Source organism: Sinohyriopsis cumingii, chromosome 5 (genome assembly GCF_028554795.1).
Source record: "Sinohyriopsis cumingii isolate HCF-2022 chromosome 5, ASM2855479v2, whole genome shotgun sequence".
Lineage (NCBI taxonomy): Eukaryota > Metazoa > Mollusca > Bivalvia > Unionida > Unionidae > Sinohyriopsis > Sinohyriopsis cumingii.
In genome coordinates, this window is record NC_142965.1 from 18,049,282 (window position 1) to 18,063,283 (window position 14,002).

The following is a 14,002-nucleotide window of genomic DNA, read 5'->3' on the forward strand; positions in this document are numbered from 1 at the left end:
ATTCCACATGGAATCTGCTGGCAAAGCATATGCTAAAGGCGAAGTCAATAATATGCACAATAAGATATTCATTTTCACATTGAACCTGGAGAGTGTTATTATATGTTGCCTTATAAAATTCTTTAAAAAATATTGAATCTGTTGTAAATGACCTTGAAGGTCTTGGTAATTTCTCCAAAAGAGAATAATGCTAGTGAAGAATGTATTGAAATTATATGTTATATGACTGTGACTGGCAAGTATTATTCTCAATAGTACGTAAAATATTAGATTTTTGTATTTACAACTTATCAGAGAGACTTTGCTATTGTTGCTATAATGTGTTTATATTGCTTTTATTTTCTTCAACTTTGTTATACAATACTAGATTTTGCGTCTCTAAGATCTCTCTGCACTCGGTTAGGTTACTGAAATATTACAAGTCTTCTATATGCTGCATTTCCTAATTAAAAATGTGATTTTAATCCTGCGGAGTTTGGTATACAATAAGCGTGCTACTGCCAAGTATGCGGTTATACAAAAATGTAGTTTTTAAAGCTAATGTCATCATTTTGTACCTTGACTTTAGACCTACAAATGTGCCAGCTGCACGATAAGGTGTGGAGTTAGATAAAACGCTCAATAAAACATGTTAAGTGGTGAAAGAGTCACAACCTAGATATAGAAAACAGGACAGTAAATTCCCTTGTTTTTGGCTCTATCCTTGAGGACAGATCGTATGACTAGGAGTACATAATACACTATGTCTATGGCATATATCAAGCAAACGTTTGCATGAAAATGCGTTCATTGGTTCAAATTGACATAGGTGACCGATTTATATATTAGCTACCTGTGACCTTAACCTTGAGTTTGAAGTCATGGCCATGGTAGATTAATTGTGATATATAACTGGTGCATGTTTCATTAAAATATCTTTAGTAGTTTAAAGGTTATCATCTAGAGAATGTAAAACAACCACACACAAAAACCATATATTTTCCCTAACCTGGCTGAAAACTTAATCTAATGGCAGGGGACCTGTATATATCATGTGACACACCGCCTAGTCATAAATTATATATGACTGAATTTTATAATCTTTCTCTAGCTGTAACACAGTTATGGGCTGGACAAGGAACTGTTAACATAAGAATGGACTAATGTAGAATCAGTATATTTTTTTCCAGATTTAAGATGGGTGTAAACATGCATCAATAGTCTTATCATAATTTAGAGCGACAGCAGAAGAGTTCCTGCCTTGACGTCGACCATTGCAAAATGACGAAAACCATAGCATACAAAACTTTATTTGTATCACACACATGTGTTCCTTCTAAGATCTGAAACATTTTTTGAACGTCAGCCTGGATAAAAACATTGAATACCTTAAAAGTTTAAATAGATTCATGGAAGTATGAATCACTTTATGAGTATCATATATGAATATATTCACTTTCATCGCAATAAAGATGTGTTTTAATTTAAGACTTGCAAGATTTATATGCATATAGGCATGTGACTGTAACTTTGTGGCAAAGCCTTGGAAGATCACACTACGTCAAGTTGTAAAAGTGTACAATGGTCTCATAATACAACTTTTAATGTCTAAAATGTAACAGCCCTGACGTCACAAGTATGTACTGAGATGAATGCCCTTAACGTTGCAGATATGATCCTGGTATTGGTGCAAGACACAACATTCAAAATAAGTTTGATTTTCATGACTTAAACAGCTTCTTAAGTACAGTCCACTCACAAATGGCAATAACCTTCAAAATGAGATAATACATGTGTGTTATGTGACATGAACATAGGTCATGCTACACTAAAAAGCACTAATTCATTTCATTGTTCTTGAGACTTTGAGAGCCAAAGATATAACACAAAAATAGATAATGTTGATTCCTGACTAATGAAAATAACTAGACAAACAAATGATTCAAAAGTTACGAGTCAAAAATACACTTCGTTAAACTACATTAGAGGACTTTTGATTTACAGTCCTATATAAAAAGTGAGTAAGCTTTACAAATCAGTTCAATCTTGCCGATAGGACCATGTTATTGATACACTTTATACGTACGAGTGATAGGACAATGTTATTGATACAACTGATAGGTACAAGTGAGACGACCTTGCTATTCATACATACGATAGGTACAATAATTATACCCTCAAGGTTCGATTTTATATTGGGAAATGTTTCAATCTATGATCTTCAATAACACTTTCTGTGAGACAGTTTGGACACAAAAAAAAATTACATTGACCTGACACTCTAGCCCTGGCCTTAATTATAGGTCTGTGAGAGTTCCAATTAACAACATCAAGTGATAATGTACTACTATACCAAGTTTTGTATTTTTTACTACATTTAGAAGTTTGCAAGTGTTGCAGTTCCAAACAAATATAGAAATGTCTGCCTTTTACTTTCATATGAGAACCATCAAAGTAGCAAATTTGACACCCTTGTCTTAACGAAAAGTTGCATTTGTTCGTTCAGGATTTTGACAGTAAACTTCATTTAATTTCCACTGACATCTTGAACTTGTGTGATGAATGGTGTCTATCAAAGCTAATTCCCAATGCATTTCGTGATCAGATTGGATAGCGTTGGATAATTTGATCGTGAAACAGCACATCCATGGAACTCTCACTGGGTAACGTTCAGTAAATTGGTTATTCATTATTCGAGGGTCCTGCTTTCCGAGGATTCACCCGAGGTCAAAGGAGTTTCCAAAAGAAGGTTGTTGTTACTGCTGTCTTTTGGGCTACTGGCTTAAGCCGCAGGACTCCCGTTGTGACTAGAATATTTCAAAGAAGGATCACGTAGAAGGTAACAGATGCTACTGCAGAATACAATGGTCCACAATAGTTTCTCTCCATGATACAAAGTCATGTTGGCGATGGCGACTCTGATGATACAATACACCACATAGATTTTTCAGAAAAATACCATTTGCGTTTTTGGCACACGTTTACCGCACCACACCCACAGGGATTGCTTTTGTAGATGTTGAAGAGTAGGAGCAAGTGCATACTGCTGTTGTGTTGAACTGTTGGTGACTTCTTTTTATATATGATGACTTTGACAGTCCAAGAATCAATACTCGGGGGTTGTCCTTTCCAAAGTACTGTCACTTCTTTGACTTGGTGTTTACCTACTGTATGGGTACTTGGATCGAGAATGCTTTCGTTTCCGTACATTTATTTCTTCTTTTTGGTCACTTGTTGCAACCCGGGCAAGTAGAAAGTTCCCTTTAACACTTCACTGTTCATGTCTTCTAATTTATAGACAGGAGGATGACGGCCTTGCACTCTTCCAGTGATATGAAACAATTCGGTGGTCCAATACGGTAAATAATTTTTGTCGAAGATACGTTTGCTTTTTCCAATGTTAACTCAATCTCCCGTCGTCAACAGTCCATGTTTCTTGGGGACAGTAGGGGACGTACCAAACAGTCGCTAAAACACGGACACTTTTGTTGTTGGGAAACACTTCTTCGGGGGCTCATCCGATGCTTCGATGGTAAGATTGGTACTAAGCTTTGGTCAGGATCGGTAAGACGTTGATATACTTGTGGGTATGTTGATGCGGAAAATATTTCCACACACGCTCTTTTAAAATGCGTTGAAAACGTTCCAATATGCTGCCTTGGTTTCGGGATTTTTGGTGGTGAAAAAATGGATGTCCCTTTTGCCGGTTATTTTTGGAAAGCTTGCCGTCATCTGTTCGCCACTGGAGATTGTGACTAACGCTTTGTTTCGGCATTAATATTTAGGTTCGACCCATGTAAATCTGGTAAAGACGTGAATGACACGAAACATACTTGTAGCCGCGATTTTAGGTGGCTAAATGATTGCTCGATGACATCTACTTTGGTGCAACGTCTGGAAACGTTTCTTTAAATGGGTTTGTGTAACTTGTACGTTGCTTGTTTTTGTAACCATCGTTGCACCTTGGATGAACGTACACATTTCATTTGGGTTTTGGCAGTACAATACAAGTTTTGAACTCCTTCGTAACCTGCAGGATGGGCAGGATTGTAGGAAATACTGGCTAAAATATTCTCCATCACGACTCCTTTCATTAAGTCACCCACCGTTCTCTGATGCTACTCTTGCGTTCATAGGGTTGTTCGAAAACTGCTTAGCGTGTCCCACGTGCTACAGAAGTAGAAACCGATGGTGATGGTAATGGTGACAAAGAAATCGCTTTTTCTTGCTTTCTTTTTAAGTTTCCGGTTTCCTTTCTTTTTTTCCCACTTTTGTCGAAGTAGAAGTCGACATCATCTATTTAAACAAAGCTTTGAGTTCTTGTGTTGGGGTGTGGGGGAAGGGGTCTACAAGAGCGCTGCAATCTTACTAGCCCTTTGAACGACTTCACGTGCGTCCTCTTCCTCTGGAATAAGTGTGGCTGCGTCTGTCTTTGTCCATTGGGGTGGTAGTGGAGGTGATTGACTTTTCATCCTGGCCTTGAAATCTTTCAGATTTGGTTTAGCTGTTTCCTGTAAAACTTGCAGGTGAAACAGTTGAAGACGTTGCAACATTTGACAATAGTGTTTTTCCTTTTCTGGCGAATCGGGACGATCCATCAATGATTGCAATTAGTGTGGTAACTGTGGCATCATGGTCAGATTAGGTTTTCGACCTAAATGAGGGGTGTGCTTTTCTTGCCAACAATGGAATTCCATCAGTTGTGAGTTGGGTACTAAACTCAGCTTTCGTCCTTCCATGACATTCCATAGTACACGTATCAGGTCTTTCTACCAGCGGGGGTCCTTTCTTCTTCTTCTTCCTCCTTATTTCGGACAACCGAGTAAAACACTTCCAACAAGTCCTCCAAGAGACGCTCCAGTCAGTCCTTGGATCAAGGGTCCTAATAGCACTGGCATGAAATTATCTTTCGCGTTGCACAAACATCTTTCTCTTTTGACTGATGGGTATTTTCTTTCTGACTATTTGGCAAAGAACGTTTCGATGCTTTGCGAAGCAATCTTTCAGGAGTTTATTAATAGTTATCGTTCCTTTCAAGACATTCAAACAAAATTCAGACACAAGGTATCGATGATTTGTTTGAATGAATTGTTTTCGTTTGGTTGGATGGGCTTTCGACGGGACGGACGACACGTCATGATGATACAGTCTTTTCCTTTTTCTTATTTTGAGAAGAGAGTGACGGTGGTGGTGTGCACTTCTTTTGGATGACATATTCTTTCTTTTGGGAGGAAAACGTCACTGAAGCGAATGGTCTAGCAGGCGTCTATTCTATATTGGAAAATGTATCCACTGATTGTCGGTATGTCCTATCATTTTCATGATGGGTATCACAAACATTGGTGGGTTCGAAACGGACTAAATCGTGACAGATCTTCTTTGGATATATTCAGTAAACTATGTAACACTCCCGATATTTCTTCGATTTTGATCTTCGGGAAAGATGATAAGGTCGTTAACGGAGGAGAAGTTCCTTAATAAATTGATTTCTTTGTTTTCATCAAATTTGGAAAGACGCGTGTTGAATCAGGGTTGACTGGCATCACGAGCAACGGTGAAGTGGAAGAAGCTACTGCTGGAGACACGGTCACCGATGTTCGTGGTTTGGGGAAGTAAGGTTGTCTTCTAGCAGCACTGCCTCACTTTCGTTAGAAGATGTTTCTTGGGGATTCTCTTCTTCTTGGGAATTTTCTTTTTCTGGTTATGTGCCTTGGTCGTGTTACACGTTTTCTTCTTGGAACGTCTTTGGAGAGAAGCTCTTTTTAGGGGGTTAGCTGCTACTGCTGAATCATTTGGATACGAGTTTAAGAGGGAATGAATAATGACACCTCCAAGAGAACCGCTACCTCCAGGTTTCAAAATAAATTGCTTTTCGGTTTGAGTATTGATTCTGGAATCTGCCTGTTGCGACAAGGCTACTTAGTCTTTGTCAAAAAAGCGTTTGATTTAATGAGGGATGTAAATGATGCCGTGAAGTAATTGACATGCTGTCGCCGTAAACCATTGTAAGACGTTTTTGAGACTAGGGTTCAAAGACACGAGCACGCACTAGTGGATGTTTTTCGCACAAAACACGAATCACTTGTGAGACAGACAAGAAGTGCCGGAAGTTTTTATAGGTGCTTGAGTGACACTGTCGTACGCATAAGTCAGCGAAGGAGTTTCTATTTGGCTAGCAGTAGCGCTTGAGATTTATCGCTTGGACAAGTAAACAAAACCACGTAATGAGAAGTGGGACCGATGGGCTTTAATTTGTGGAAACAAACTGAGGGTAATGTAAATGACACTGGTATTATGATGATGCCCTTTGCGTATAAATCATGGATTAATTCTTCTTCGTCCTCTACTAACATATCGAAAATGACGTGTTTGACTCGTGTCAGGCATGATACTGTTCCCGCGAGGAGTGCCTTCCACAATGATAATGAAATCTCCTTGACTTTCTTGAAGGAAGCTGTAAGCCGATTGCCGATCTTTGTAACACCGCACGAAGCATTAGGACGGACGATCGATTAAATGGGTTTTGTGCTAGATCAAACATTTAACAAAATCGCTTAGCCTCAACCTCTCAGTCCAGCAATCAGTATTTTAAAGGGATGATGAAGATAAAGTGACTCTCAAGTGGAACGATATAACTTCTCGTTAATGAGTTTGAGAGGATAGGAGGAGGTAAAGAAGCCATAGCGAAGGTGTATACAATTTAGAAAATAACATAGACAAGACAAGAGATTTTTTACGTTTCAAGACACGTTTATTCAGTATTAAAAATGGCGATTTGACACGAAATACAAAAATACATTAGAGACAAATGGTTAAGTATAGATTTAAGATGCAACTCAAAACGACAAAAAATGCAATACAAACATATAACTGTACAAAATTTTCGATGAATGTGTGGTGTTCTACAATTTCCAGGGACACTGTGTAACATTCTTTGTGTCTCTACAAGATGGGCAGTCTGTAATATTTCCTCCCAGAATGGTCTTTCATTGGTGTCGATTTCGACGACGGTGCTATTGTCCTGAATTTGGGTTTACTTTGTGTCACGTTCTTCTTTCAATGTTGCTAACTCGCGATTAAATGTCACATTGTTCACTTGACGTTTTAAGTCATTAACCTAAATCTATTACTTAGTTAGCCACTTCTTTCGTCCAAGCATCGAAACTAAAACCGTTCCAGTCACGTACATCTTTCCATTGAGGGTATAGGTCTAAAGCTACACACAAACTTTCTTAAGCATCCAAAGTCAATACAGTTTTAAAAATAATTTCTTTACGTTCAGGTTGAGAGGTATCGAATGAAAGTGCAACGATTTTAACAGTTATAGTGTATCGTGCACATTGAAATGAGATATTATGTTGTCTTTGTAGGAACTTTTAGTAAATATTCCACATGGAATCTGCTGGCAAAGCATATGCTAGAGGCGAAGTCAATAATATGCACAATAAGATATTCATTTTCACATTGAACCTGGAGAGTGTTATTATATGTTGCCTTATAAAATTCTTTAAAAAATATTGAATCTGTTGTAAATGACCTTGAAGGTCTTGGTAATTTCTCCAAAAGAGAATAATGCTAGTGAAGAATGTATTGAAATTATATGTTATATGACTGTGACTGGCAAGTATTATTCTCAATAGTACGTAAAATATTAGATTTTTGTATTTACAACTTATCAGAGAGACTTTGCTATTGTTGCTATAATGTGTTTATATTGCTTTTATTTTCTTCAACTTTGTTATACAATACTAGATTTTGCGTCTCTAAGATCTCTCTGCACTCGGTTAGGTTACTGAAATATTACAAGTCTTCTATATGCTGCATTTCCTAATTAAAAATGTGATTTTAATCCTGCGGAGTTTGGTATACAATAAGCGTGCTACTGCCAAGTATGCGGTTATACAAAAATGTAGTTTTTAAAGCTAATGTTATCATTTTGTACCTTGACTTTAGACCTACAAATGTGCCAGCTGCACGATAAGGTGTGGAGTTAGATAAAACGCTCAATAAAACATGTTAAGTGGTGAAAGAGTCACAACCTAGATATAGAAAACAGGACAGTAAATTCCCTTGTTTTTGGCTCTATCCTTGAGGACAGATCGTATGACTAGGAGTACATAATACACTATGTCTATGGCATATATCAAGCAAACGTTTGCATGAAAATGCGTTCATTGGTTCAAATTGACATAGGTGACCGATTTATATATTAGCTACCTGTGACCTTAACCTTGAGTTTGAAGTCATGGCCATGGTAGATTAATTGTGATATATAACTGGTGCATGTTTCATTAAAATATCTTTAGTAGTTTAAAGGTTATCATCTAGAGAATGTAAAACAACCAACACAAAAACCATATATTTTCCCTAACCTGGCTGAAAACTTAATCTAATGGCAGGGGACCTGTATATATCATGTGACACACCGCCTAGTCATAAATTATATATGACTGAATTTTATAATCTTTCTCTAGCTGTAACACAGTTATGGGCTGGACAAGGAACTGTTAACATAAGAATGGACGAATGTAGAATCAGTATATTTTTTTCCAGATTTAAGATGGGTGTAAACATGCATCAATAGTCTTATCATAATTTAGAGCGACAGCAGAAGAGTTCCTGCCTTGACGTCGACCATTGCAAAATGACGAAAACCATAGCATACAAAACTTTATTTGTATCACACACATGTGTTCCTTCTAAGATCTGAAACATTTTTTGAACGTCAGCCTGGATAAAAACATTGAATACCTTAAAAGTTTAAATAGATTCATGGAAGTATGAATCACTTTATGAGTATCATATATGAATATATTCACTTTCATCGCAATAAAGATGTGTTTTAATTTAAGACTTGCAAGATTTATATGCATATAGGCATGTGACTGTAACTTTGTGGCAAAGCCTTGGAAGATCACACTACGTCAAGTTGTAAAAGTGTACAATGGTCTCATAATACAACTTTTAATGTCTAAAATGTAACAGCCCTGACGTCACAAGTATGTACTGAGATGAATGCCCTTAACGTTGCAGATATGATCCTGGTATTGGTGCAAGACACAACATTCAAAATAAGTTTGATTTTCATGACTTAAACAGCTTCTTAAGTACAGTCCACTCACAAATGGCAATAACCTTCAAAATGAGATAATACATGTGTGTTATGTGACATGAACATAGGTCATGCTACACTAAAAAGCACTAATTCATTTCATTGTTCTTGAGACTTTGAGAGCCAAAGATATAACACAAAAATAGATAATGTTGATTCCTGACTAATGAAAATAACTAGACAAACAAATGATTCAAAAGTTACGAGTCAAAAATACACTTCGTTAAACTACATTAGAGGACTTTTGATTTACAGTCCTATATAAAAAGTGAGTAAGCTTTACAAATCAGTTCAATCTTGCCGATAGGACCATGTTATTGATACACTTTATACGTACAAGTGATAGGACAATGTTATTGATACAACTGATAGGTACAAGTGAGACGACCTTGCTATTCATACATACGATAGGTACAATAATTATACCCTCAAGGTTCGATTTTATATTGGGAAATGTTTCAATCTATGATCTTCAATAACACTTTCTGTGAGACAGTTTGGACACAAAAAAAAATTACATTGACCTGACACTCTAGCCCTGGCCTTAATTATAGGTCTGTGAGAGTTCCAATTAACAACATCAAGTGATAATGTACTACTATACCAAGTTTTGTATTTTTTACTACATTTAGAAGTTTGCAAGTGTTGCAGTTCCAAACAAATATAGAAATGTCTGCCTTTTACTTTCATATGAGAACCATCAAAGTAGCAAATTTGACACCCTTGTCTTAACGAAAAGTTGCATTTGTTCGTTCAGGATTTTGACAGTAAACTTCATTTAATTTCCACTGACATCTTGAACTTGTGTGATGAATGGTGTCTATCAAAGCTAATTCCCAATGCATTTCGTGATCAGATTGGATGGCGTTGGATAATTTGATCGTGAAACAGCACATCCATGGAACTCTCACTGGGTAACGTTCAGTAAATTGGTTATTCATTATTCGAGGGTCCTGCTTTCCGAGGATTCACCCGAGGTCAAAGGAGTTTCCAAAAGAAGGTTGTTGTTACTGCTGTCTTTTGGGCTACTGGCTTAAGCCGCAGGACTCCCGTTGTGACTAGAATATTTCAAAGAAGGATCACGTAGAAGGTAACAGATGCTACTGCAGAATACAATGGTCCACAATAGTTTCTCTCCATGATACAAAGTCATGTTGGCGATGGCGACTCTGATGATACAATACACCACATAGATTTTTCAGAAAAATACCATTTGCGTTTTTGGCACACGTTTACCGCACCACACCCACAGGGATTGCTTTTGTAGATGTTGAAGAGTAGGAGCAAGTGCATACTGCTGTTGTGTTGAACTGTTGGTGACTTCTTTTTATATATGATGACTTTGACAGTCCAAGAATCAATACTCGGGGGTTGTCCTTTCCAAAGTACTGTCACTTCTTTGACTTGGTGTTTACCTACTGTATGGGTACTTGGATCGAGAATGCTTTCGTTTCCGTACATTTATTTCTTCTTTTTGGTCACTTGTTGCAACCCGGGCAAGTAGAAAGTTCCCTTTAACACTTCACTGTTCATGTCTTCTAATTAATAGACAGGAGGATGACGGCCTTGCACTCTTCCAGTGATATGAAACAATTCGGTGGTCCAATACGGTAAATAATTTTTGTCGAAGATACGTTTGCTTTTTCCAATGTTAACTCAATCTCCCGTCGTCAACAGTCCATGTTTCTTGGGGACAGTAGGGGACGTACCAAACAGTCGCTAAAACACGGACACTTTTGTTGTTGGGAAACACTTCTTCGGGGGCTCATCCGATGCTTCGATGGTAAGATTGGTACTAAGCTTTGGTCAGGATCGGTAAGACGTTGATATACTTGTGGGTATGTTGATGCGGAAAATATTTCCACACACGCTCTTTTAAAATGCGTTGAAAACGTTCCAATATGCTGCCTTGGTTTCGGGATTTTTGGTGGTGAAAAAATGGATGTCCCTTTTGCCGGTTATTTTTGGAAAGCTTGCCGTCATCTGTTCGCCACTGGAGATTGTGACTAACGCTTTGTTTCGGCATTAATATTTAGGTTCGACCCATGTAAATCTGGTAAAGACGTGAATGACACGAAACATACTTGTAGCCGCGATTTTAGGTGGCTAAATGATTGCTCGATGACATCTACTTTGGTGCAACGTCTGGAAACGTTTCTTTAAATGGGTTTGTGTAACTTGTACGTTGCTTGTTTTTGTAACCATCGTTGCACCTTGGATGAACGTACACATTTCATTTGGGTTTTGGCAGTACAATACAAGTTTTGAACTCCTTCGTAACCTGCAGGATGGGCAGGATTGTAGGAAATACTGGCTAAAATATTCTCCATCACGACTCCTTTCATTAAGTCACCCACCGTTCTCTGATGCTACTCTTGCGTTCATAGGGTTGTTCGAAAACTGCTTAGCGTGTCCCACGTGCTACAGAAGTAGAAACCGATGGTGATGGTAATGGTGACAAAGAAATCGCTTTTTCTTGCTTTCTTTTTAAGTTTCCGGTTTCCTTTCTTTTTTTCCCACTTTTGTCGAAGTAGAAGTCGACATCATCTATTTAAACAAAGCTTTGAGTTCTTGTGTTGGGGTGTGGGGGAAGGGGTCTACAAGAGCGCTGCAATCTTACTAGCCCTTTGAACGACTTCACGTGCGTCCTCTTCCTCTGGAATAAGTGTGGCTGCGTCTGTCTTTGTCCATTGGGGTGGTAGTGGAGGTGATTGACTTTTCATCCTGGCCTTGAAATCTTTCAGATTTGGTTTAGCTGTTTCCTGTAAAACTTGCAGGTGAAACAGTTGAAGACGTTGCAACATTTGACAATAGTGTTTTTCCTTTTCTGGCGAATCGGGACGATCCATCAGTGATTGCAATTAGTGTGGTAACTGTGGCATCATGGTCAGATTAGGATTGGGACCTAAATGAGGGGTGTGCTTTTCTTGCCAACAATGGAATTCCATCAGTTGTGAGTTGGGTACTAAACTCAGCTTTCGTCCTTCCATGACATTCCATAGTACACGTATCAGGTCTTTCTACCAGCGGGGGTCCTTTCTTCTTCTTCTTCCTCCTTATTTCGGACAACCGAGTAAAACACTTCCAACAAGTCCTCCAAGAGACGCTCCAGTCAGTCCTTGGATCAAGGGTCCTAATAGCACTGGCATGAAATTATCTTTCGCGTTGCACAAACATCTTTCTCTTTTGACTGATGGGTATTTTCTTTCTGACTATTTGGCAAAGAACGTTTCGATCCTTTGCGAAGCAATCTTTCAGGAGTTTATTAATAGTTATCGTTCCTTTCAAGACATTCAAACAAAATTCAGACACAAGGTATCGATGATTTGTTTGAATGAATTGTTTTCGTTTGGTTGGATGGGCTTTCGACGGGACGGACGACACGTCATGATGATACAGTCTTTTCCTTTTTCTTATTTTGAGAAGAGAGTGACGGTGGTGGTGTGCACTTCTTTTGGATGACATATTCTTTCTTTTGGGAGGAAAACGTCACTGAAGCGAATGGTCTAGCAGGCGTCTATTCTATATTGGAAAATGTATCCACTGATTGTCGGTATGTCCTATCATTTTCATGATGGGTATCACAAACATTGGTGGGTTCGAAACGGACTAAATCGTGACAGATCTTCTTTGGATATATTCAGTAAACTATGTAACACTCCCGATATTTCTTCGATTTTGATCTTCGGGAAAGATGATAAGGTCGTTAACGGAGGAGAAGTTCCTTAATAAAGTGATTTCTTTGTTTTCATCAAATTTGGAAAGACGCGTGTTGAATCAGGGTTGACTGGCATCACGAGCAACGGTGAAGTGGAAGAAGCTACTGCTGGAGACACGGTCACCGATGTTCGTGGTTTGGGGAAGTAAGGTTGTCTTCTAGCAGCACTGCCTCACTTTCGTTAGAAGATGTTTCTTGGGGATTCTCTTCTTCTTGGGAATTTTCTTTTTCTGGTTATGTGCCTTGGTCGTGTTACACGTTTTCTTCTTGGAACGTCTTTGGAGAGAAGCTCTTTTTAGGGGGTTAGCTGCTACTGCTGAATCATTTGGATACGAGTTTAAGAGGGAATGAATAATGACACCTCCAAGAGAACCGCTACCTCCAGGTTTCAAAATAAATTGCTTTTCGGTTTGAGTATTGATTCTGGAATCTGCCTGTTGCGACAAGGCTACTTAGTCTTTGTCAAAAAAGCGTTTGATTTGATGAGGGATGTAAATGATGCCGTGAAGTAATTGACATGCTGTCGCCGTAAACCATTGTAAGACGTTTTTGAGACTAGGGTTCAAAGACACGAGCACGCACTAGTGGATGTTTTTCGCACAAAACACGAATCACTTGTGAGACAGACAAGAAGTGCCGGAAGTTTTTATAGGTGCTTGAGTGACACTGTCGTACGCATAAGTCAGCCAAGGAGTTTCTATTTGGCTAGCAGTAGCGCTTGAGATTTATCTCTTGGACAAGTAAACAAAACCACGTAATGAGAAGTGGGACCGATGGGCTTTAATTTGTGGAAACAAACTGAGGGTAATGTAAATGACACTGGTATTATGATGATGCCCTTTGCGTATAAATCATGGATTAATTCTTCTTCGTCCTCTACTAACATATCGAAAATGACGTGTTTGACTCGTGTCAGGCATGATACTGTTCCCGCGAGGAGTGCCTTCCACAATGATAATGAAATCTCCTTGACTTTCTTGAAGGAAGCTGTAAGCCGATTGCCGATCTTTGTAACACCGCACGAAGCATTAGGACGGACGATCGATTAAATGGGTTTTGTGCTAGATCAAACATTTAACAAAATCGCTTAGCCTCAACCTCTCAGTCCAGCAATCAGTATTTTAAAGGGATGATGAAGATAAAGTGACTCTCAAGTGGAACGATATAACTTCTCGTTAATGAGTTTGAGAGGA